Source organism: Triticum dicoccoides, chromosome 7B, assembly GCF_002162155.2.
Source record: "Triticum dicoccoides isolate Atlit2015 ecotype Zavitan chromosome 7B, WEW_v2.0, whole genome shotgun sequence".
Lineage (NCBI taxonomy): Eukaryota > Viridiplantae > Streptophyta > Magnoliopsida > Poales > Poaceae > Triticum > Triticum dicoccoides.
In genome coordinates this window covers 134,487,153-134,514,686 of record NC_041393.1, presented here as the reverse complement: position 1 = coordinate 134,514,686, position 27,534 = coordinate 134,487,153, and positions in this window count along the sequence as shown.

The window sequence follows — 27,534 nt, the reverse complement described above, 5'->3', positions numbered from 1 at the left end:
TCCCGAACACCCCAGCACTCGTGGCATGGGGGCTGAAGCCAATGACTTGCCATCTCTCAAATTTGATAAACGGCCACACAGAAGGTAATATTTTAAATTAACAAGCGTTGCTTAGCGCATATGAACAAAGTTTTCAGCGCACAGGATAACAAAATGTGAGTCTACTCAAAAATTACATCTTTGGAGCATTCACCCGCTATAAGGCGGGCACCCTTCAGGACACCCTTATAGTACATATCGGGGTGCGATACTCCTTGACCGGCGGGGGCGCGTCCGTCACAAGCTTCTCGGCGTCCATCTTGCCCCAGTGCACTTTAGCGCGAGCAAGGGCCCGACGGGCACCTTCAATGCAGACGGAATGCTTGATGACTTCAATCCACGGACAGGCGTCCACCAGCCGCCGCACAAGACCGAAGTAGCTCCTAGTCATGGCTTCTTTAGGCCACGGCCGAACTATGAGGCCCTTCATGGCCTGTTCGGCCACCTTGTGGAGCTCGACCAGCTGCTTTAGCTGGTCGCTCAGGGGCACCGGATGTCCGGCCTCATCATACTGAGACCAGAATACCTTCTTCGTCGAGCTCCCTTCCTCAGCCCGGTAGAATGTGGCAGCGTCGCACACACTGCGGGGCAGATCTGCGACTGCTCCTGGAGAGCTCTGGATTCAGGTAAGTAACAAGTAATTCACTTTCACGTGCTTGCTTTGCATAGAGAATGCCTTACCCGCTGCTATCTTCTTTATTGCCTCAATTTCCTGGAGGGCTTTTTGGGCTTCGGCCTTAGCGGCTTTGGCAATCTCTAGAGCCAGGGCGAGCTCGGACTCTCGAGTCTTCGAGTCACGCTCCAAACTCTCGTGTTTTTCCATGAGAACTTGGAGCTCTTGCCGCACCTCCGCCACCCGCGCCTCCTGCTTCTCTCGCTCGGTGCGTTCCACGGCCGCATTGTTTTCGGCCTTGGACACCACTTCCTTCAGGGTCGCCACCTCGTTCGTGGCCCCTGCAATACTCCCGTTATTCCTGTCATTTTTTGCAACCAAATCCTTTCTATAAGGTATTGCTTTTATAAGGTATTACTTACCTTCCTTGTCCTCGAGCTACTTCTTGGCAAGGCCGAGCTCGTTCTCGGACCGCTCGAGGCTCTGCTTCAATGCATTGACCTCCGTAGTCAGTGCGGCAGAGGTCAACAGCGCAGCCTGCATTCCCATATTGACATATTTATGTTAGACTCCTAGGTATATCTTTTTAGATCCTCAGCTTGGCTTTTCTTTCCGAACACCAAACTGAGCATCAGGGGCTACTATCAATGCGGTAATATTCTTACATATCTCAAGAACTTACCTCAAAGCCTGTTAGAAGGCTGGTACAAGCTTCAGTCAGCCCCCTCTTGGCGGACTGAACTTTCTGGATCACCGCACTCATAATAGTGCGGTGCTCCTTGTCGATGGAAGCGCCGCTAAGCACCTCTAGCAAATTGTCCGGCGCCTTCGGTTGGACAGAGGCCGCCGGCGTCGCAGTCTTGCCCTTCTTACGAAGGGGCCGCCTACCGGACTTCAGAACCACTGTAGGTTCCGGAACGGGGTCCGGCACAGGGCCGGACTTAGAACCCTCTGGGGTTTTGCCCCCTTTGCGCCTGGAGTCTGGGAGGTCGCCTTGCGGCGTCTCCAGGACCTCCTCCTCCTGGCTGGGCCCCTTTGGGGACTCCACCGCGGCGTCTTCTGCGTCACGAGAGGAGGAGGCGGTCAGAGGTGAAGTACTATTCACATCCGACGAATCCAAGGAGCCGCTCGATGAAGCGGGCAGCTCGTCCTTGGGCGGGCTACATGGGTGTGTTCGGCCTTAGAACATGCTATGCGACAAATGAAAAACCATGAGTTATTCCGGAATCCGTACACTTACGATCTCGCCAGAGTCTTGGCCCTCGAGGGCCAATCCTCTTCGCCGTCATCGGCGTTGGTGGAAAAGTCCGGAGGAAGGGTCCTTCCCTTCTTGGACCCTTCGGCCTCCCCCGTGGGGGAAGCCTTCCTTTTCTTCTCTCCCCTCGCAAGGGGAGAGGCCTCTTTTTTCTCCTCCTCGTCTTTGTGGGAGGAGTCCGCCTCGGAGTCATCGGACGATGAGTCCGATAACACCTGGCGCCGGGAACTCCTCTGAGTTCTTGTGGCCTTCTTCTTGGCCTTCTTCTCCGACACCACGTAAGGCGTCGGAGCCAGCATCCCCGTCAATTGGGCGTTCGCTGGGTCTTCTGGTAAGGGAGCCGGACAGTTAACCTGCCCGGACTTCTTCTGCCAGGCCTGTCAAAGGTAGGGGAGTTTAGATCCTGCATAGAGTCAAACTATGAAAAACTAGTGTCCTGTAAAGGGTAAAATAGCTTACCTCGCTGGCTTGATGCTACAAGCTGAATCCGTGATCTTCGGTAGCGGATGCGGGAGCCTCAGCACCCTTGAACAGCACCCTCCAGGCGTCTTCGTACGTAGTGTCAAAGAGCCTGCTCAAGGTTGGGTGCTGTGACGGATTGAACTCCCACAAGTTGAAAGCTCGTTTTTGGCACGGGAGGATCCGATGGATGAGCATGACCTGAACCGCATCGACGAGCTTGATCTTCTTGATCACAAGGTTTTGGACGCAGGTTTGGAGTCCGGTCAGCTCTTCCAAATCACCCCATGTCAGGCCCTTCTCTTTCCAGGAGGTGAGCCATGTGGGGATGCCAGATCTGAATTCGGGGGTCGCTGCCCATTCAGGGTCACGCGGCTCGGTGATATAGAACCACCCCAATTGCCACCCTTTGATGGTTTCCACGAAGGCGCCCTCGAGCCATGTAATGTTGGGCATCTTGCCCACCATGGCGCCTCTGCACTCCGCCTGCTGGCCGCCCACTACCTTCGGCTTGACATTGAAGGTCTTCAGCCATAAGCCGGAGTGGGGTGTGATGCGGAGGAAGGCCTCGCATGCAACGATAAACGCTGAGCTGTTGAGGATGAAATTCGGGGCCAGATCGTGGCAATCCAGGCTGTAGTAGAACATGAGCCCCCGGACAAACGGGTGGAGTGGGAAGCCCAGTCCGCGGAGGAAATGGGGAAGGAACACCACCCTCTCATGGGGCCTGGGGGTGGGGACGAGCTGCCCCTCATCAGGAAGCCGGTGCGCAATGTCGTTGTGCAGGTATCCGGCTTTCCTCAACCTCTTGATGTGCCCCTCCATGACGGAGGAGGCCATCCACTTGCCTCCCGCTCCAGACATGGCTGGGGAAGGTTGAGGCGAGATGTGCGGACTTGGGCACTGGAGCTCGTGTGCACGGAAATGGATAGGCAAAGGAGGAAGAAGGCGTAGGTAACAAGGTGGATCCTTATCCCCTTATATGGACGGACGAAACTATGCGTCCCCACCAGCCTGATAAAACTCGCTTATCTCCCAAACACCATAATCAATGGCGCGGTTGGGTTACCCACGCCTGTATTGATGAGAATCCCAGAATAAGGGGACACGATCTCTGCTTTGACAAGACGTGCCAAGGAAACCGCTTCGCTTAACATGCTGAGGTGGAACAGTAAAAACGATTCGAATAAAGGCTTGGCTATGGTGTGATGTCACGCCACGGAATACGTCAGCAGATTGAACTTGTGTAAATATTATTCTCTCTACGGTGGTATGTGGAACTTATTTTGCAGAGCCGGACACTATCCTGGTGTTCAAAATCTTCTATGAAGTATTCGGAGGAGGAACCCGCCTTGCAATGCCAAAGACAATATGCGCGCCGGACTCATCGTCATTGAAGCCTGGTTCAGGGGCTACTGTAGGAGTCCTGGACTAGGGGGTGTCCGGATAGCCGAACTATCACCGTCGGGCGGACTCCAAGACTATGAAGATACAAGATTGAAGACTCCGTCCCGTGTACGGATGGGACTTTCCTTGGCATGGAAGGCAAGCTTGGCGATACGGATATGTAGATCTCCTACCATTGTAACCGACTCTGTGTAACCCTAGCCCTCTCCGATGTCTATATAAACCGGAGGGTTGTAGTACGTAGGACGAACAACAATCATACCATAGGCTAGCTTCTAGGGTTTAGCCTCTTTGATCTCGTGGTAGATCTACTCTTGTACTACCCATATCATCAATATCAATCAAGCAGGAGTAGGGTTTTACCTCCACCATGAGGGCCCAAACCTGGGTAAAAACATCGTGTCCCCTGTCTCCTGTTACCATCCGCCTAGACGCACAGTTCGGGACCCCCTACCCGAGATCTGCCAGTTTTGACACTAACACAAGCCCTTTAACCAAGACCGGGCCGTTCCATCTAACATCATGGTGAAGTATTTAGCCATTGCTGCGTCGCTGACCTCCAACAGCTCCATGGCCATCTCATAACTTTCGATCCACGCTCCAGGCTGTAAGTCAGCCGTGTAATTCGGCACCTTTCGAGGTCCCTTGAAGTCCTTGGGTAACCGTACATTACGTAGAGCTGGCACTAAACAAGGAACACCGTCGGTTCTGGTAGCCACTCCCGTCTCAACGGAAGTCGTCGGATACTCTGGGAAATCTTGATGAGCCGTCCGTTGAGCCGCTAGCTGAGCCGCCCGCTTGTTCTCTTGTACCGGGTCATAGCCACCGGGCTGGTTACAGCGCTGGGCATTGCTTAACAAAGCTTCTGACTCCATGTGCCTGCTGTAACTTGGACTCCGGTTTTGACGAGGCGGTGCTAACCAAGGCGAAGGAGTCGAATGAATCCTGTCCCGGCTATAAGAATAAGTCTCTTGCTGAGCCAGGGCCGTTTGGACAAGTTCTCTGATCCTCCGGGTCTCCACCACTGTCGGATCATCACCGTCCACTGGGAGAGCCGCCAAACGCGCCGATGCTACGATTAAGTTCTCCATGGGGTTGGAAAAGTGACCCGGTGGTATTGGTACATAACGGGGCGGAGCCATACTCCCATGAGGAGGCGCCATCTCTCGAGGCTGAGCCGGTCCTCCCGCTCCGGCTGTCATGAACTGATTTGCTTCGGGCGGGTTGCTAGGGCCGGCACCGGGTGTAGCGAAAAGGTTCCGAGGGTCGTAAATCGGAGTCAAACGGGATTGAGTTTTCTGGTGCCTCCTTCTCATCACCTCATTAGATGCGTTCAGGTTCATCGTAAGATGGAAAGCCTCTGACTGGAGCTGCTGCGCCCGTGCATCCAAAGCCGCCCGTTCTGTAGCTAACCTGGTGTCCTCAGCTGCCAAGGCCTCCTTGGCCCGAGCTATCTCCTCGCGCACTTGTGCCACCTTCACATTATGCTCATTTGATTTGCAGGAATAACCATGGCGGTTAACAGGGTCGTAAGCTTATCCATGAGATCCATCAGTATCTGAGCCGGCAGGTGCACAGGGCCTCCTGCCCCGGCCGCTCCTGGCCCGGACGTTATTGCTGCAGCGGTTGTAGAGTTTTGGTCGGGCTGAGTCCCAGCCATGAAGACTCCTGTCCATCTTGGCAGCTCATAGGGGTCCGGAATACTGGGGCCATCGGAACAGCCCCCCAGCACGCCATCTTGCACTTGATACAGCGAATCTGTTGAACCGACGGACGAATCACCGTCAGAGAGGACAGCCGTCTCACCACCATCTTCAGATCCTTCAGAAAGTTCCTCTCCGTGGATGCAGCCCACGAAGGCACGCTTCATGACGGGTTGAACTCGGACGGGTCTCGCACGCTGAGCCGTCTCGACGAGGTCGGTGCAGTTGTCCGGCTCGGGCCTGGCTCACCAATCCAGCCGATGAAGACGTGGATTCCGCCGAAGGGGACCCGGTACCCATACTCAATTGACCCGGCGTCGGGGCCCCAGCCTTCGTCATCGATGTAGATCTTGCCGCGGCGACTCTTGGTCATCCGGCCAACTACGTATCCCTTGAGCCCTTCGAAGTTGCCCTTCAAGAACTCAAATCCACCGTGCACTGGCCCCACGGTGGGCGCCAACTGTCGTGGAATTGTCACAGTAGATGTCCTCTTGCAAGGACTTAGTCGTGGAGCCATCGCAACTAAGAAGCTTAAAGGGGTTAATTCGGGACAAGGGACACGAGAGATTATACTAGTTCGGCCCCTTATAGTGAAGGTAAGGCCTATGTCTAGTTGGGTTGGTATTGCTTGATGTTTCGATGACCAGGGAGCGAGATATGCTATGCCCGGTTCTCGAGGAGTTGTCTCTTGCCCTAAACCGCCAGCGGGTCACCCCCTTATATACACGGGTAGACGCCCTGCAGCCTACAGAGTCCCGGCCGGCTCATAAACAGTGTCCGGCTCGGTGACTAGTTAATTCTACCTTATGTTACAACTCATGTCATCATGGCAGTTTACCACTATGGGCCTTAAGCCGCCTGTGGGCCTTAGACCCTTTATTGAACCGCCATCTTCATGCTTGGTCTTGGGCTTCTTTCTGATGAGTCTTCTTTGCGTAACCCGGCCCCTCCTGGGCGGCTTACACAAATAGTTATATCCCCAACAGGTGCCATTAGAAAATTATTTGGCACCGCCTCAGCAATTTGTGGAGCCAACTTGTCCAGACATCCGAGCAGCCAAGCAGTAAAATACTAAATCTTTATGCCATGAAGGAACTGGGCGTTGGAGCAACTAGGTGCTCCGGAGTTCAAGTCCCTGACTTTTTTCCGTCGCATCAGCTCGCCAGTGCGGGGCACCAGTGCGAGATGTAGCAACAGTTGTCTTTACACCAATTTTGGCATACATAGTGGACGCCTTAGTGCTATTAGTTCTATGTTACTAAATTTATGCATGTACACACCTGTTAGTATCAATTTGCTGTCATCCAAACATTGTTGCTATGCTGTTGCAGTTATATTTACCTTCATCTTAAAATACTAGATGATACCCCACGAGTTGCTGCGGGAATTTATAGTAATTAATTTCCAAGGAAACAAATACCAACTGTATTATATACATGTGATAGAAAATAATGTACTAATGTGGAAGTGTCATATATACATTATAACAATCTCGGCCACATTTAGATATCACACATTTATAGATATTCTGAATTGCTATAACAATAAAATGAGTATGTTACATTTGTCGATATTCTGTACATGCATGAGTAGAATTTGGCTATCACTAAATGTTCTTTCTGAATTACAATCAAGAACCTTCAAAACTGAAAAAAAAGATACATTATAGGAAGCCCTCAAAGGACAGAAAAAGGGAAACTTAGCATCCAAAGTTTGTTCTCACCCTCCAATTCAGTCTAAATGCTGCCAGAAATGTTAGGTGTATACCATATGAAACAAAAAGAAAATGCTATATGTCGTGGAATTGTCACGACAGATGTCCTAGTGAAAGGACTTAGTCGTGGAGCCATCGCAACTAGGAAGCTTGAAGGGGTTAATCGGGACAAAGGACACGAGGTTTATACTGCTTCGGCCCCTTATGATGAAGGTAAAAGCCTATGATCCAGTTTTGAGTGGGATTGCTTATGTCTCGATAACTAGGGAGCGAATCGCTTGACCTAGCTCTCGAGTTGATGTTACTTCCCCTGAACCGCCGCCGGGTCGTCCCTTTATATACAGAGGTCGACGCCCGGTGGCTCTACAGAGTCCCGACCGGCTCATAACAGTGTCCGGCTCGGTCTCTTAACTATTCTTGCCTTACAATACAAGTCACGCATCCATGGTGGCTTATCACTACGGGCCTTAAGTCGCCTCTGGGCCTTGGGCCCTTAACTAAACCGCCATCTATGTCCTGGGTCTTGTGCGTTAAGAATATTTGCAAGTATGACCCAGCCCCTCCTGGGCGGGTCATACTAATAGTTATATCCCCAACATTAGGCCCCGGATTGATTTGAACTGGTTTCATGTCAATCTTCGACACTTAAGGAAAAAATCTTCTGCCTTTATGAAATTTTTGTAACCCGCCATGATGTCATCTTCTGGATTTGCGGTAACCCACCATGACATCACCTGTCATAAAAGCACGTTTTATCCAATGTATCCCAATGGATCTTTGTCTTGATGACCATCCCGAAAATCGAGGCGTCCTTGTAGTTGGATAACTCATGTTTTCGGCCTCCTCGTTTTTCGCGCTCTTTAGTGGCCCTTCCTTATAAATAGACCCGACTAGGTCTTCTTTCATTCTTCCCGTTCTGCATCTTCTTCCTCTCGCCCCCATCTGTCACTGGAGCTCCGCCGCCGTTGCCACAGTGCACCTCGTTTGCAGATCTTCTGCAGTAAGTGTTCCCCTTTCTGCACCATAGATCCACGCTAGGGCTAGCATGTTCTTCTATACTGCGTGAAGTTCATCTAGGTTCTTGTGTTCCATCTGCTATGGCTTCCTTCGATCCAAAAACCCCCATAGATCTTATGCGGTACGTGTTCCGCATCCATTTTGGGCACCAGTCGATCTCCTTTCCATGTAAGAAAACCCCATTATAGCGCATGAACTCCTCCGCGCCCTGTTTTAGGTCTAGAAAATTTTATTTTCTAAACATCTGTTTGATCCAAAATAACAGCTGCAAATTGTGAAATTTGTTTGTACAACACTTAGGCAAAATCTGCACTTGTTAGACTTATTTAGTCATGGCGACTCTTCCGTCAGCTTTAAGGAAGCAATGCCTTAATTAATAACTTAAACCATCCTTGGCGGTTTAAATAGTCTTGACGGCTTATATAGCCTATGGCGGCTTAAACAACCATGACATAGTTATCCTTATACCATTAGGCCCTTGGTAAGCCGCCATCTTGAATATGCACAGTAATATATTTTTCCTGTCCAGCTTAAATTTGAACCGGCACTTTTCCTTTGTCTTAGGATTTCAATCAGAATGGCACCAAAGGCACCTACCTCCTGCAACTGGTTTAAATCCATTGTCACTGATAGCACCTTGGATGATTTTGTGAAAACCGGCTATCTGCCGAAGAAAGAAGTCATGCCTTATCGTGCTCCTAACCCGGAGGAAGAATTTCCTCAACCTAAAGACGGAGAGGTTGTTGTTTTCACGGATCATATGAACCGGGGATTTACCCCTCCTGGCTCAAAATTCTTCAGGGACGTGCTGAATTTCTTTGATCTCCACCCACAAGACATCGGACCCAATTCCATGCCTAATATCTGCAATTTCCAAGTATTCAACGAAGTATACCTTGGAGAAGAACCCAATTTACTGCTCTTCAGAGAACTGTTTTATTTGAACCGCCAGAATGAGTGCGCCAGCGGTCAGAGCTTAGAGCTAGGCAGTGTCTCGATCCAGCGCCGTAGAGATGTGATCCTCCCTTACGCCAACCCGCTGAGCCACCCCAAAGACTGGAATATGACATGGTTTTACTGCAATGATACCTCTCCGGCTGATGAAAACCCTCTGCCTAGCTTCCGTTTCCTTCATCTTGGGCCCAACCATCATCTGCCTGGCAAGATTATAGCCACGGAACGTAAATCACTTGCCCCCACTTTGGCCAAGATCAAGGCTCTTCTGGGGAACGGGTTGACAGGCATTGACCTGTTCCGGGTTTGGCTCGCCTGGCGGGTTATTCCGTTGAGCCGCCGCACCGGCTTGATGTGCGAATACACTGGTGCCAAGAATGATCCTCTGCGTCATAGCCCTGATGACTTACCTGACGATGTCATTGACGACATGACCAAGTCTCTTCTGAACGAGAGCCTGGCAGATTGCGGCAAGGTGGGCCTAGCCCCCTTCCGTAAAGCTAACCCGGCTCCAAAGGTAAACCTCCCATGTGAAATGACTACTTTAATTTCTTAATGTTTCACCCATACTCATGCATATGCTAATCTTTGCAGGCGGGTGATAAATTTTGGAAAGTCAAATATGACCATGAAGCTGCCAAGAAAGCTAGAAAAGAGAAGAAAGCCGCCAGGAAAGAAGTTGCCAAAAGGAAGGGCAAGAAAGCCACCGCTTCTGACCTGCTTCGGCTAGCGGACTCTTCTAAGTCGGAGGTAGCCCTTGATTCCCTTGGCTCATTTTTTAACCATCTTATTGACACTGATTATCAGCAGGAGGACACTGGAGCAAGCCGTAACAAGGCTGATGAGGTAACTATCCTTTCCTCTTACTTCGAGCCTTTGCCAAGACGGAAAATCCGCAGAGTGACCCGGAAAGTAAGGTTTTCTCATCCTTTAGCTCATCACGATCCTCAATTTCTTTTGAAGCGGCAAATTCACGAGAGCCGGAGGCAGACCCGGACTAGCAAGGATGCAGAGCTCTCCTCCGGCTTACCAAACACTCCAAGGAAGTGCCGGAATGAGGTCACTTCTATTTTAAATAGATTTTACCCCTTGGCGGGTCTCTTTCGTCAACCACTCAATTCTTCTGACTCGGATTACCAGGACACTTCCCCTTCCTCCGGTGAGTCACTACAGTCCAACCTGCCAGCTTTCAAGACTGCACCAGGGTATGATGATCCGCTCATCTTGTATTTATTTTAATCCCTTGCATATTTGTGCCAACCTTTATTTTGACGCAATGGTCAAGCCAAACCCAGAAAACGGGTTAGGAAAAATAAAATAGTTGAAGATACAGTTGCGACTGAGCCAATTCTTGAAACAGCCGTGCCGGACTCGACCATTCATGAGCCGCCATCTGAGCCAGCTTAAGATTTACCAACTCCTGCTACTGACCTGCCCACTGAACGAGCCACCGATGAATCAGAGAATCCAAAGGCCCCTAGCCCGGTCAGGACTGATGACCCTCAACATGGTGAAGTTGAGATCACCAGAACCGGCTTTGTTGAACCGGGAAGGCCGACTGTACTGGCCAAGTGCCCCGCCAAGGAAGAACTTCTGGACCACCGCCAAGTCAAACTGGATGTTGCAAACTATGCTCATATGAGTATTGGAGACATCTTTTCTGGCTACATGAGCCAAGTGCACAGCAGCCGGAACCTCGAGATTGATATGGTGAAGCAGATGCACCAAAAATTCGAGGTATAACCCATTCTCTTTTGTTCATTAATCTTTACTATGCTAGCCCCCAAGTCTACTTCTTATGATGCTTATGCTATAGACTTTGAAACAAACTTAATAATATTAGTAATATAAATGAAAGGAACATATAAGAGTTTCGGCTTACTATGTAGTCCCCAAGGGGCGGCTTAACCAATATGGTTGAGCCGGTCCTGATATAAAAGTTCTTACGGGTCCTTGAACAGCAATATGCATTAGCCCCCAAGTGCCAAGTATTATTGCTTGCAAAATGCTTGGGACTTACTCTTATGAATCGCTGTCTTATGAATCGCCATTGAAAATGAAATTCTTCGGTAACATTAGCCCCCAAGTGCCAAGTGTTTTTGCTGGCAAAAGACTTGGGACTTTAACATTACATAAAAATTGGCTTGATTTTGACTCTGTATTTGTATAGGCCGCCACGAGCCAACTCGAATCCGAGGTGACTGATCTGAAGAACGGCCTTGAGACCCAAGAGACGGAAATTGAAAATTCCGACACCAAGTTCAAATTCAGTGTTTCTGAACAAGAAAAACTGAAGAAAGAATTTGAAGCTAAAAAGAAAGCCTGGGTTGATGAAAAGACTGCACTGATTAACCAAGATGAAAAAGCAGAGGCGGCTCTGGAAGAAGTCACTAGTGAATTAACCGGTTTAAAGCGCCATGTCTCTCAAATGGTCTCAGCGATCTTTGGTAAGTCACCCTGCAAGTGTTTAAATATCTAAACCTTTCAGTTGATCATAAAACTGGAATTAACTCACCTGATCACGTTTATGTAGGCCCAGAAGCTCAAATTTGAACCAAGACATGCTGATCAAACTGAAGGCAGTGTACACTTTGGTGGAGCAATTGTACACCGGGTCTCAAGGTGCATTAGCTACGGTGGCTTTGTCGAATGAAGTGCCAACCCTCCTGGTAGAGGTCTTGAAGAAGCTTTCCGTGCTCCCTCAATGGTTCAACGAACTGAGGCGGTCAGCTGCAAGAGTCGGAGCGGTAAATGCTTTAAGCCTGGCCAAGGCTTGGCAACCAGAGCTAGACCCGGCCGACATTGCCACTGGCTACCCAAGCTTAAAGGAGGATGGCACCCCGTTTGAAGAAAATGACTTCACTGCCTGTGTAAAGGAGATACGCCCCGTGGCTACACTTATAGCGAACAAAGTAGATCTTACCAAATACCAGGCGGGTTATGATGAAGAAAACCGGAGAATTCCAACGCCTCATTATGAAGTGACCAGTCTGATCCCCCCACTCCATAAGCACACCTTCGCTCCTGAAGTTGACCTGGCCGGCCTTGTTGATGCTGAAGCTGAATTTGATTCTTTGAAAAACATTGACTAGTCATCGTCAACCTTCCAGGAAAGGGAGCAGGGCGAAGACGCGGAGAGGGCTAACCCGGACGCTTCAGGCCAATCATGAAGGTGAACCAGCCGTGGCGGCTCATACCTGGGATGTACTTAAAAAACAATGTGAATTATTTGGACTTAGGGAGTCCTGTAATAGGATAGAAATAACTTTATTTTGGTTGTGCCACCATGCATGTTTAAACGCTAAACGCCATTAAACCGTCGTGTTATATCCATCCGTGTTACTTTTCATCTGCTTACCGTATGCTTGATCAGTCTTTTTAAACTGTCCTGCATATGAAAACAGACTGCAAAATCCCTTGGCAACTTACCACCAGGCGGGTCAAAAGGACTTAAAAAGAGTCATAGATTAGCTTGTTGTAAAAACACAACTATGATCTTATACCTATGACTTCTTAAATTTACACCGCCAGCTTATATGACTCGGTCGGTAAGGGTGATAACCCAGTCTTTGGACACCCAAAATTTCAAAGGTATAATGATGCTTATGTATCAGCGACTCATCAGTCGACATTGAGCCGGGTCAAAAGAAACCATACTTAAACTTGTAAACCTTAGAAAAAGTCTCAAGTCAAATAAAGGGTGCTTCCAAAGAGAACTTAAACCGAAATAGAATATAAAAAATTTCAAGGTTGCTGATTTGAATACGATCAGTAAACCGTTCCATAGGGGTTAAGCTAGGATTCGAATACGATCATGTAGCCCCTAGTGGCCTTGGCATTGCGCCGATCAAGAGGGTACCAACAGTTGTGTTCTCTTTGGTTCAAATATGACCTATGTTTGAACAGGAAGCCCCCTAATGACCTTGAGAGTTTTTTAACAACTCTGATTCGAATACGATCAAAGTCGGTTCTCAAAAGGGGTTAAGCTATGATTTGAATACAATCAAGAAGCCCCCTAGTGAGCTCGGCAGTGTGCCAATCAAAAAGGTACCGACAACTGTGTTCTCTTTGGTTCGAATACGACCTATGTTTGAACAGGAAGCCCCCTAGTGATCATAATTTTTAATGGCTAGATTCGAATACGATCGTAAGCCGGATCAAGCGGATTAAGCTGGATCAAATGTGATCAACCCCCAAGTGATCATGTGAGAAAATAATGACAATGACAAATTTACCTTGGGGGAAGGAAAAATGGACAGAGGTCCGGCTTTATTATTTATCATAATATATACATTGTCAAAATATGTACATCACGAGAGCCTATGGCTCAAGTGTAGTAGGGCCGAAGATGACCAATATTCCACAGCCGGCGGGTCTCTTCCTCCGACTTACGTGAGTCTTTGCGCTCTCAAACATCGATAAGGTAATATGACCCATTGTTCAAGTTCTTGCTGACCACAAAGGGCCCTTCCCAAGGTGGGGATAGCTTGTGCACATCAGTTTGATCCTGGATGAGCCGGAGCACCAAATCACCTTCCTGAAAGGCTCTGGACTTAACTTGGCGGTTGTGATATCGGCGCAAATCTTGTTGGTAAATCGTCGAACGAGCTACTGCCAAGTCCCGCTGTTCATCTAACAGGTCAAGAGCATCCTGACGTGCCTGTTCATTGTCCGCTTAAACATAAGCCGCCACGCGAGGCGAGTCATGACGGATGTCGCTAGGGAGAACTGCCTCAGCTCCGTAAACCATGAAGAAAGGTGTATAACCCGTAGATCTGTTAGGAGTAGTGTTAATGCTCCATAACACAGAGGGTAACTCCTCAACCTAGCAACCCGGCGTCCACTGCAAAGGGACCAAAAGTCGGGGCTTGATGCCTTCCAAGGTCTCCTGATTGGCTCTCTCGGCTTGACCGTTGGATTGGGGTTGAGCCACTGATGAAACATCAAGCCGAATATGCTCACGTTGACAAAATTGTTCCATGGTGCCTTTGGACAGATTAGTGCCATTGTCAGTTATAATGCTGTGTGGAAAGCCGAAGCGAAATATCACCTTCTTCATGAATTGAACTGTCGTAGCTGCATCACACTTACTGACTGGCTCTGCCTCAACCCACTTTGTAAATTTATCAACCGCCACCAAGAGGTGGGTCTTTTTATCTTTGGACCTTTTAAAAGGCCCAACCATGTCAAGCCCCCAGACTGCAAATGGCCATGTAATTGGAATCATCCTCAATTCTTGAGCCGGCACATGAGCCCGTCTTGAGAACTTTTGACAACCATCACATTTACTGACCAAGTCCTCCGCATCAGCATGAGCCATCAGCCAATAGAATCCATGACGGAAAGCCTTAGCCACGAGGGATTTTGACCCGACGCGATGAACACAATCCCCTTCATGAATCTCACGAAGAATTTCTTGGCCTTCTTCAGGAGAGACGCAACGCTGAAAAGCCCCTGTAACACTGCGATGATGCAACTCGCCATTGACAATCGTCATAGACTTAGACTGCCGGGTTATCTGCCTGGCCAAGGTTTCATCCTCAGGCAACTCGCCCTGAGTCATGTAAGCCAGATATGGCACCATCCAATCTGGAATGACATGAAGAGCCGCCACCAATTGTGCTTCCGAGTCAGGAACAACCAATTCTTCCTTTGTGGGTAGCCTGACAGAAGGGTTATGCAGAATATCCAAGAAAGTATTAGGCGGCACCGGCTTATGCTGAGATCCCAGCCGGCTTAAAGCATCAGTCGCCTCGTTCTTTCTGCGGTCAATGTGCTCCACCTGATAACCCTTGAAGTGTCCCGCAATTGCATCGACTTCACGGTGATAAGCCGCCATGAGAGGATCCTTAGAATCCCACTTGCCTGACACCTGCTGAGCCACCAGATCTGAGTCACCGAAACACCTTACCCGGCTTAAACTCATCTCCTTAGCCATCCGGAGACCATGGACTAAGGCTTCATACTCAGCTGCATTGTTAGTACAGGAAAACATCAACCGTAGCACATAACAAAATTTGTCACCTCGAGGGGAAGTCAAAACAACTCCAGCCCCCGAGCCCTCCAATTGCCTGGACCCGTCAAAATGAATTGTCCAATAGGTGTTGTCCGGCTTTTCTTCAGGCATCTGCAGCTATGTCCAATCATTGATTAAATCCACTCATGCTTGAGATTTAATAGCTGTGTGTGGCACATACTTTAAGCCATGAGGCCCAAGCTCAATGGCCCACTTGGGGACTCGTCCTGTGGCCTCTCTGTTTTGAATGGTATCCCCCAAAGGAGCAGAACTAACCACAGTGATGGGGTGGCCAAAGAAGTATTGCTTAAGCTTCCGGATTGCCATGAACACCCCATAAATGAGCTTCTGCCAATGCGGATATCGTTGCTTGGACTCAATAAGCACCTCGTTGATGTAGTAAACCGGGCGTTGAACCGGGTGTTCCTTGCCAGCCTCCTTGCGCTCCACCACAATAGCCACGCTGACGACACGCATGTTAGCAGCCACATATAATAACAAGGGCTCCTTATCAATGGGAGCAGCAAGAACTGGCGGCTCAGCCAGCTGTCTCTTCAGATCTTCGAAGGCAACGTTGGCAGCATCACTCCAGGTGAAGTTACATGTCTTCTTCATCATTTGATACAGTGGTATGGCCTTCTAACCTAACAGGCTTAGAGTAGCGATACGACCCGCCAAACGCTGAACATCATTGATACACGCTGGTTTGGCCAGAGAGGTGATGGCCTTGATCTTCTCCGGGTTAGCCTTGCCCCTGTTAGAAACCAGAAAACCCAAAAGCTTGCCTGCAGGCACACCAAAAACACACTTGGCCGGGTTAAGCATCATCTTGTAAACCCGAAGATTGTCAAAGGTTTCCTTAAGATCATCAATCAAGGTCTCCTTCTCTCTGGATTCCACCACTATGTCATCCACATAAGCATGAACATTGCGCCCAATTTGATTATGAAGACAATTCTGCACACATCGCTGGTAAGTCGCCTGGGCACTCTTGATCCCAAAAGGCATTGATACATAGCAGAAGGCTCCAAACGGAGTAATGAACACCGTCTTCTCCTGGTCCTTAACTGCCATCTAGATCTGATGATAACCAGAGTAAGCATCCAAAAAAACTCAAACGCTCACAACCCTCCATAGCATCAATGATTTGATCAATACGAGGGAGAGCAAAAGGATCAGCTGGACAAGCCTTGTTTAAATCAGTGTAATCCACACACATACGCCAAGTGTCGTTTTTCTTAAGCACAACCACCGGGTTAGCCAACCACTCTTGATGAAACACTTCGATGATGAACCCAGCTGCTAAGAGTCGGGCTACCTCCTCCCCAATGGCCTTCCGCCTCTCCTCATTGAACCGCCGAAGAAACTGCTTGACCCGCTTAAACTTTGGATCAATATTAAGAGTGTGCTCAGCGAGTTCTCTCGGTACACCTAGCATGTCAGAAGGTTTCCATGCAAAAATGTCCCGGTTCTCACGAATGAACTCGATGAGCGCACTTTCCTATTTGGGATCCAAATTAGCACTGATACTGAACTATTTGGATGAGTCGCCTGGAACAAAATCAACAAGCTTAGTATCATCGGCCAACTTAAACTTCATGACTGGCTCATGTTCTGTGGTTGGCTTCTTTAAAGATGTCAAATCCGCTGGGTCAACATTGTCCTTGTAGAATTTTAACTCTTCTGTTGCACAGACCGACTCAGCATAAGCCGTGTCACCTTCTTCACATTCCAAGGCTACCTTCCGGCTCCCATGCACCGTAATGGTTCCCTTATGACCCGACATCTTGAGCTGCAAATACACATAACACGGCCGTGCCATGAATTTGTCATAAGCTGGTCGCCCAAACAGAGCATGCTATGGGCTCTTGATCTTGACTACTTCAAACGTCAATTTCTCGGCCCTGGAGTCATATTCATCCGCAAAGGCTACCTCCAATTCGATCTTACCGACGGGATACGCTGATTTACCAGGCACGACTCCATGGAAGACAGTGTTGGACTGCTTAAGGCTCTTATCAGTTAGCCCCATGCGACGGAAGGTCTCATAATAGAGGATATTGATGCTGCTGCCTCCATCCATGAGTACCTTGGTGAATTTATATCCACCCACCTGAGGGGCCACCACCAAGGCTAAGTGACCTGGATTATCAACCCGGGGAGGGTGATCCTCCCTACTCCATAGAATAGGCTACTCAGACCATCTTAAATAACGAGGAACTGTCGGCTCAACAACATTCACAGCCCTCTTATAAAGCTTCTGGTCTTGTTTGCATAAACTGGTGGTAAACACATGATATTGCCCACTATTCAACTACTTTCGATTGCTCTGGTATCCGCCTTGCTGCTGTTGCTGACCACCCTGGCCAGATTGTTGGTTATATCCACTTTGACTGCCTTGAGAATTTTGAAAATTGGTGTTTGAACCATCGCCCGGGCCATGAAAACCGCCGCCGCCTGAGCCGCCGCCCTGCCCATTGTTACCATCAAATATGTTGGAATTTTTGAAGGCCTTCATGATCGTACAGTCCTTCCATAGATGGGTAGCCGGCTTCTGCTGGGTGCCGTGTCTCGGATAGGGCTCATTCAATAATTGCTCAAGTGTGGGGCCTGACCCGCCAGACCGGGGAGGTGGCCTCCCCTTGCGCCGTTGGTTGTTACCCTACGCACTAGTGTTAGCCACAAAATCCAACCTACCGTCAGCCTTATGTTTATTACCTCCTTGATTTGTCGGGTTGTGCTGAGGGCCCTTGCCGTTGCCATTCTTCTTTCCCTTCCCTGTCTTGTCATCATCAAACTCGGGATCCTTGGTACTATCAGAGTCGGCGTACTTGACCAGAGCCGCCATCAGCGTGCCCATATCATTACAATCACGCTTGAGCCGCCCCAGATTTTGTTTTAGAGGCAAAATGGCAATTTTTCTCCAACATTAAGACTGCAGAGCCGGCATCCATATTATCAGATGAATGTATTATGGCTTTAACCCGGCGCACCCAATGGGTTGTAAACTTGCCCTCCTCTTGCTTGCAATTTGTAAAATCCACAATTGACATGGGCTGCTTGCACGTATCCTTGAAATTCTGGATGAACCGGGCCTTTAGCTCCGCCCATGAACTGATTGAATTAGGTGGCAGGCCTTTCAACCAAGTGCGGGCGGTCCCATCCAACATCATGGTAAAGTACTTGGCCATCGCAGCATCACTGACCTCCAATAACTCCATAGCCATCTCATAACTTTTGATCCATGCCCCGAGCTGTAAGTCGGCCGTGTAGTTCGGCACCTTCCTAGGTCCCTTAAAATCGTTGGGAAAACGCTCGTTATGTAGAGCCAGCACTAGGCAGGGGACTCCTCCGGTCCTGGTGGCCATACCTGCCTCGATAGAAGTCGTTGGATAAACCTGATACGACTGGTAAGCCGTCAGCTGAGCCGCCTGCTGAGCTGCCGCTCGTTCAGCCCTTGACGTATTATGTCTTGATCTACCAAGTTAAAGGCCTCATGGCGCGTCGGGTCATGCCCACCTTGCTGGTTACGGCGCCGGATGTTGCTTGAAACAGCCACTGAATCCATGTGCCTGCTATAACTCGGGCTTCGGCTTGGGTGAGGAGTTGAATGGATCATGTCCCGGCTGTATGAATACGCCTCTTGTTGGGCTAAGGCCGTCTGAAGAAGCTCTCTGACCCGGCGGGTTTCAACCGCCGCCGAAGATTCGCCATCAACTGGAAGAGCCGCCAGCCGTGCCGCTGCCGCTATCATGTTCTCCAACGGGTTAGAATAGTGACCCGGAGGTGTTGGTACATATTGAGGTGGAGCCGTGTTTACGCAGGGAGGTCCCATCATCTGCGGTTGAACCGGCACGCCGTCCCCGGGTGTTGCAACACGGTCTGCCCCCGTACACGGGGAGAGCCACGGCGGGTTACTAGGCCCTGCCCCAGGTGTGTGAAATAGGTTTCGAGGATCATAAACCGAGGGGAGTCGAGACTGAGTCTTCTGATGTCTTCTTCTCATGACCTCATTTGACGCGTTTTGATCTTGCATGAGCCAGAAAGTCTGTGCCTGAATCCACTGAGCCTGAACATCCAGAGCTGCCCGCTCTGCGGTTATCTTGACATCTTCCGCTGCTAGGTCTTCCTTAGCCTGCACCATATCCAATTTTAACTGTGCCACCTCCGCATCATGACGAGCTTGATCCGCCGGGTTGACCATGGAGGTTAACAGAGTGGTCAGCTTATCTGTGAGATCCATCAACACCTGAGCCAGCGAGCGCATAGGGCCTCCTGCCCCGGCTGCTGCTGAGACAGAGGTCATGGCTGCCGCAGTTGTGGAGTCTTGGATAGGTTGTGTGCCGGCCATGAAGATCCCAACCCTGCTCGGCGGCTCGAAGCAATCCGGAATACTGCTGCCATCGGATCAGCCCCCAAGCCCGCCATCTTGCAGCTGATACAACGAATCTGTCTCACCTGTGGATGACCCGCCATCAGAGTAGATGGCCGTCTCACCGCCAGATGCAGGTCCTTCAGAGAGCCCTTCATGGATGCATCCCACGAAGGCACTCTTCACGGCAGGCGAAGCCCGGCGGGTCTCGCACGCTGAGCCGTCTCGACGAGGTCGGTGCAGATGTCCGGCTCAGGGCCCGGCTCGCCGATCTTGCCGATGAAGACGTGAATTCCGCCGAAGGGGACCCGGTACCCGTACTCAATTGAGCCGGCATCTGGGCCCCAGCCTGCATCATCGATGTAGAGATTGCCGCAACGACTCTTGCTCATCCGGCCCACAGCACATCCTTTGAGCCCTTCGAAGCTGCCCTTCAAGAACTCGAATCCACCATGCGCTGGCCCCATGGTGGGTGCCAACTGTCGTGGAATTGTCACGGCAGATGTCCTAGTGAAAGGACTTAGTCGTGGAGCCATCGCAACTAGGAAGCTTGAAGGGGTTAATCGGGACAAAGGACACGAGGTTTATACTGGTTCGGCCCCTTACGATGAAGGTAAAAGCCTATGATCCAGTTTTGAGTGGGATTGCTTATGTCTTGATAACTAGGGAGCGAATCGCTTGACCTAGCTCCCGAGTTGATGTTACTTCCCCTGAACCGCCGCCGGGTCGTCCCTTTATATACAGAGGTTGACGCCCAGCGGCTCTACAGAGTCCCGGTCGGCTCATAAACAGTGTCCGGCTCGGTCTCTTAACTATTCTTACCTTACAATACAAGTCATGCATCCATGGCGGCTTATCACTACGGGCCTTAAGTCACCTCTGGGCCTTGGGCCCTTAACTAAACCGCCATCTATATCCTGGGTCTTGTGCGTCAAGAATATTTGCAAGTATGACTCGGCCCCTCCTGGGCGGGTCATACTAATAGTTATATCCCCAACACTATCAGTAACTATTTGGCGGAAGAGGGATCACACTTGAAACCATATCCTCGTTAATCTGTCTATTTGTGTGCTCTTATTTCTTTTACTGTTACTCCTTATGTGTGTGATGATATAACACTTGAAACCGAAAATGGTAGTTTGACCTTTGCTGACAAAACAATCTGGAAAGAATGAGAAAATAAATTGAAAAAATGCATCAAGATTAGATAATCAAATGGGTGGTCTGCTTTACCTAGTTCTTGATGTGTGAAGTAACCATTAGGAGCTCCTTGTCTGCAGAAAAAGTGCAGAAAATCTAAGCAAGATAACATAGCCTACTATCTTTATCTAATGGAAAAGAGGAAGCAAACTGAAGGGTTCCTTTGAGAGGATTGCACATCAAAGATTTGTGTGGTGTTGAACTAAAATGTAGCATGTGGAACATCTATGCATTCTTTGGTGTAAAAAAGCTTGTGAATCATATATCATCTCATTTTTAGCCTCATTCTGCGTTCGCGCGAAAGAATTAAAATTAAATCCCTGCTTGAGTGGATCAATCCATGCATAAATCAGCAAGGAAAGTCACTATTTGTTAGTACAAATGTCCATCAAAATAAATAAAATTAAACTCTTCCTTTTCAAAAAAAGGTAGGCTCAACCAATTCAAGCAAGATGCATTTGGTTACAATCACAAAACACACATTATTGTACCTTTAAATTATTGTCCAATAATACAACACTAAGCAATGCAAAGCAAAGGCATATAAACTATTAAGTTCCATTTTGGAGAGAAGGGCATATTGAGGTTGAAGGGTACAATAGTTAAATAGTTCAGTTTCTGAATTCTTAAGATTTGGGTTAGTCTGTTGCTCCTCTTGAAAGAGACTCCTCATGTTTTCTTCTCCCATAGGAAATTGCTTACTTTCTGATGGACAAAATATACATACATGAATAAAGTAGTTGGAAGGATACAACCGACATACTCACTGAATTAATCGCAAATCTACAACACTGAGAAACTGCATAAAACGTTACAGTCATTAGCTTCGCATTAGACATGATTGAATGGAACGGTGGATGCAAGCCAAGATGGCATTATGCTAGTTTATTCTTTCTGAAACTCTTCTAATAATGTTGGCATCAACATCACACAAGCCAGCTAACCGAGTTTTGCACTTCCGCAGAAGGGAAAACCATGGTACATCCGTCAGGCAACAACATCAGTACAACTACAATTACAAAGTAATGCATCTAAATAATATACTTCCAATCCCTTGGTACCCTAGATCCATAAACAGAATTGAAGGGTGGATGCAAGGCTAATTAAAGACTGAGCAGTGAGCCCCTACCTTGGTTACCACCGGCCGAAGGTCTGAACAGGTCAACAACGTTGTGCTGTTTGTCAGACATGGCTGTGGCAACACCTTCAGGAGGATAACAACGCCATGGAAGGTTGAGTACGGGCATGTCAAAGAGAGAAGAGGCTCCAGTTGGGCGCAGGTCGGAGGATCCGCTTGCGCTAGAGGTTGTGCCGCCGACGGGGGCCCGGGAGTCGTTGCGCATGGAGGTGACCCAAGTTGGGCGTGCCTAAGCTGCAGGGTACCGGCGGGGTCCTGATGCGTGCCCTGGTATTTTCATCGTGGATCCGGGTCCCTGCCCGACATCGATCCATGGAGGCTGAAAAGAAAGCAAATGGTTCAATTTCAATAATAATTCTGGTGGAACCAACCAAAACCAATCTCTCCATTGGAGCTCCCTTGGCAGGTAGACAGACAGGAGGTAAAAGGACTGCTACTTCAGGGGAGTCATCTTGACGAACAAAACGGGTGCCGGGGAAGACACAGAGATCGACTCCTAACCGTCAGGGAGAAATTGATGTTCTTTTTTCTGGCGGGGATGGTGGTCGATCTGGCGGAGATGGTGGTCGATCGGTTTATTTTCTTTCGGGGTACAGAAGGGTCCATGGCTTTTACGGCTGGAAACGAAGAGACGGCTAGTCGTTCGATATATGCTAGTAATGGAACCCACCGAGGTGACAATGTGGCATGCATTATGGATATGCAGAATTGTTGATCTGAGTGGACCGGTGACGTGGAGGTTGCATGTTGAGAGAGCATTGACATGGCATCATGCTGATGTGGGCAGTATGCATGTAGAGAGAACTGCTATAGTGGGGAGCAACTTCTTAAGAATGGTAGATTCAATTTGTTATTTATAGTACATGAGTAAGAACTTGTAGCGTTGTTGTAGTTAATTATAGCTTCTGATGTTTTAGAATTTGGTTGTTGTGTCAGTAGCAATTAATTCATTTGCACATTGATCTTTTTGAGAAGATATGCATAATTAACATGTTTCTTCAGTTTTTAAAAATAAGTATTGGTTATTTTCTATGTTTCTATAAACCTATTTTCCCTACAATTGTTACTGATCTAGTTTTAAATATTATAGGATGAACGGAAGTGTTCTTACTTGGAGTGGGTTGATCAAGAGTGGCCACAGTCTTTGAAGATGTGCCTATCAAAGCTCTGGAGCATGTATAAGGAAGAGAATAGAGGTAGGCTTACAGATAGTGTTGTCAACGCTGAAGAATATTTGAGGATGCGGGATAAAAAGAGGAAGGTGGAGAATGAGCTCAGATTTTTTAAATCAGACTTTGCTAAGATGGTGTTGGTGAAGGAGGATGCACTTTCCCAGTTGGCCAGTGCAAAACAGGTTCTTATTGAACTGAAAGCAGAGGTGGATAAGGCGAGCCTGGATGATCTCGATTAGGGAAATGAATATATTGTTCTTATGAAGTTGAACTATCTATATGTTGTACTTTGTTGTTTTCCGGTAGCTATCGTACTGTGATGTTAAAATATATCTATGTGCCTGATATGAAATTGCAAACAACTATCCGATATGAAATGTGAATTTGCGTAATACTGGAATTATTAATTGTAAACTAATAAACCTCCTAATTGGGTCATGCAACTTTGCAAACGGTTCTACCAGTAAAAATGCTTGTGATGGATAGCCCAATGTCACACAGTTTTCTTCATCAAATCGTGTATGATGTAGTTGATAAAAGCAAACGGTTAACCAAGGCACAGTATGTGTGATAGTTACATGTATCACACACGAGCCTATACATAAACCTGTGTGGGATGTACATACGAACGGAAACGTTTTCCCTGGATTGACTGTGTGGGATGTACATAAGAACGGAAACATATTCCTTGGATTGACTGTGTGTGATATACATACCTACGGAAATGTTTTTCTGCGAATTCAGGATATACATACCTACGGAAACGTTTTCTGGTATTCACCATGTGGGATGTACATACCTACGAAAATGATTGGGTTTCCGTGGGTCACCCGATTGCACACGAACTCATTTGGTGTCCCGGGAGGGCCTATCCCCGACGGTTTCTGGGTCATGTGGGAAGGACCCCCTAATCTCCCACACTCACTAGGTGACGGTTCCAAATTCCATTGTGGAAAGGGGTTTAAAACCGTTTGTATAGCACCGACGCGTACCAGTGAACGATCGGTCGTAGTCAAACTTGATTCAACTAAAGTTGGAGAAACAGACACCCGCCAACCACCTATGTGCAAAAGCATGTCGGTAGAACCAGTCTCATGAACGCGGTCATGTAATGTCGGTCTGGTCCGCTTCATCCAACAATACTGCCGAATCAAAGTAAGACGTTGGTGGTAAGCAGTATGCCTATTCTCGCCCACAACTCTTTGTGTTCTACTCGTGCATATAACATCTACGCATAGACCTAGCTCGGATGCAACTGTTGGGAAACGCGGTAATTTCAAAAGAATTCCTATGATCACGCAAGATCTATATAGGTGATGCTTAGCAACGAGAGGGGAGAGTCTGTCCACGTACCCTTGTAGACCGAAAGCGGAAGCGTTTCAATAACGCGGTTGATGTGGTCGAACTTCTTGGCGATCCAACCGATTAATTACCGAATGTACGGCACCTCTGCGTTCAGCACATGTTCATCTCGATGACGTCCCTCGTGCTCTTGATCCAGTTGAGGACGAGGGTGAGTTCCATCAGCACGACGGTGTGGCAACAGTGATGATGATGCTACCGGCGCAGGGCTTCGCCTAAGCACTACAATGGTATGATCGAGGTGTGTAACTGTGGAAGGGGGTACCGCACACGATTGGGAGAGAAACTTGTGTGTTCTAGGGTGCCCCCCTGCCCGCGTATATAAAGGAGCAAGGAGGGAGGCCGTCCGACCCCTAGGGCGCGCCCCAAGAGAGGAGTCCTACTAGGACTACTAGTCCTAGTAGGATTCCACCAAGAGGGAGATAGCGGGAAGGAAGGAGAGGGAGTAGGAAAGGGGGGCGCCGCCCCCCTTCCCTAGTACAATTCAGACTCAAGGGGGAGGGGCGCATGGCCTGCCCTGGCCGCCCCTCTCTCTCTCTCTCCACCAAGGCCCAATGTGGCCCATTAGTTTCCTGAGGGGTTCCGGTAACCCTTCCGGCACTCCGGTTTTACCTGAAACTTTCCGGAACACTTACGGTGTCCGAATATAGCCGTCCAATATATCAATCCTTATATCTCGACCATTTCGAGACTCCTCGTCACGTCCGCGATCTCATCCGCGACTCTGAACAAACTTCGGTCATCAAAAACACATAACTCATAATACATATCGTCATCAAACGTTAAGCGTGCGGACCCTATGGGTTCGAGAACTATGTAGACTTGACCGAGACACATCTTCGATCAATAACCAATAGCGGAACCTGGATGCTCATATTGTCTCCTACATATCCTACGAAGATCTTTATCGGTCAAACCGCATAACAACATACGTTGTTCCCTTTGTCATCGGTATGTTACTTGCCCGAGATTCGATCGTGGGTATCATCATACCTAGTTCAATCTCGTTGCCGGCAAGTCTCTTTACTCGTTCTATAATACTTCATCCCGTAACTAACTCATTAGTCACAATGCTTGCAAGGCTTATAGTGATGAGCATTACCGAGAGGGCCTAGAGATACCTCTTCGAAACACGGAGTGACAAATCCTAATCTTGATCTATGCCAACCCAACAAACACCTTCGGAGACACCTGTAGAGCACCTTTATAATCACCCTTTTAAGTTGTGACGTTTGGTAGCATACAAAGTGTTCCTCCGGTATTCGGAGTTGCATAATTTCATAGTCTGAGGAACATGTATAAGTCATAAAGAAAGCAGTAGCAATGAAACTGTAACGATCATAATGCTAAGCTAACGGATGGGTCATGTCCATCACATCATTCTCCTAATGATGTGATCCCATTCATCAAATGACAACACATGTCTATGGTTAGGAAACATAACCATCTTTGATTAACGAGCTAGTCAAGTAGAGGCATACTAGGGACATTTTGTTTTGTCTATGTATTCACACATGTACTAAGTTTCCGGCTAATACAATTCCAGCATGAATAATAAACATTTATCATGAAATAAGAAAATAAATAATAACTTTATTATTGCCTCTAGGGCATATTTCCTTCAAAAAGTTGGTCCTCAAATCACCCATTCTGCTCATTCTTGTCATTGTGTGATGTCTGGTAGTTGGGCTACAAAGCAACCATGAGCCTATAGTAGAAACAGAAATTCCATATTCACAGAAAGAAAAAGTTCCGCTTCCGTGTTTGTTCCACTCGAAAACACTGTTTCATTTTTGTTTCCGTTTCCGCATAAAAAAAATTCCATTTCTATTTCTGTTTTGCAAATTTCTGTTTCCGTTTTCATATTTCCTCTCCATTTTCATTTTGCCTCCGGAAAAGCAGAAACTTTCCACTCCATTTTCATCCCTACTTACTAGTAAACATAACATTGTAATTATTCCAAGATGCAGTACGATGGTTAACTCACTTATTAAGGAATAGCTAGACCAATGTAATGGCATTTAATGATTGCCCATTATCTACCCACAAAGAATTGCTTTTAGCTATTGTACTAATCTACTATCACCGACGTACGGCATACTCACACACCTCTTTGCCCTTAACCTCTTCTTGCTTGATCTTTGATACCTTGTGTACCTACAAACCCTAGGATGGAGGTTGTGACAAGAAACAAAACCGTTGTGAAACACATAATTTTTTTATCATCAAGGTATACCAACAACCCCTTAATGCGCATACATGAGGTTGCGCCTCGGCCCTTAGCCCAAGGGGACTAGTCACACATCACGAATAAATCACAAGCAATAGACATTGTAGTTATTGATACTTGAAGATGAATGATTATAAATTATAAGTCTTACAATGCTGTTGATCGTGATGTATCCTTGATTACAAGTGTTGTGTTGATGGAGATGAAGGCTATGATAGTGAAGATGGTTATGGCGGCGGCTGCTATAGATGGGAATGGCGACGGCCTCTAAGATGTTGATGAATGGTTGTCTGTGACTTGATTTATCACCTAAAGTAGTCCATTTATGTGGGAAATACAAGAAACAAAGAGATTTGCATTCTTTGCAATTATTAGTCCTTAATAGGCAAATCTAAGTGGTTCCTTCATAAAAATATAAGAATATCTAGTTTAAACATGAGTAAATATGAGTGAAAACCCACTAACCAATGACCGCCGGAATGGGCAACCCACCCCTGGCCATCCTCGTCGAGGCCAGAGACCTAATATCGGCTGTCAATTCTTGGGCGCAAGCACCAAAATGGCGGCGCCAATTCAAGCTCGTCATCAAGAGCTCCTCGATGCCGATGCTGGTTGTCGCTTGCGCCGCCACGGCCTCGCACCGCCCTTGGCCCTGACGACCGGCAAACGGGAGCGCCAGCATCGGCCAAGGCGGTGGACAAGTCAGAGGCACCAAGGAAGAAGAAGGCGCCGCTCGCCCCGCCACCTCCCTAGGCATGCGGCCTCGTGCGACGCCCACGCTTTCCAATCGTGCTAAGGCAAAATGTGGCTTTTATCTTTACCTACTAATAAAGCGGCTATCACTTCTGGTCATCCGTCATTGAAATTACCCTCCAAGTTGGTA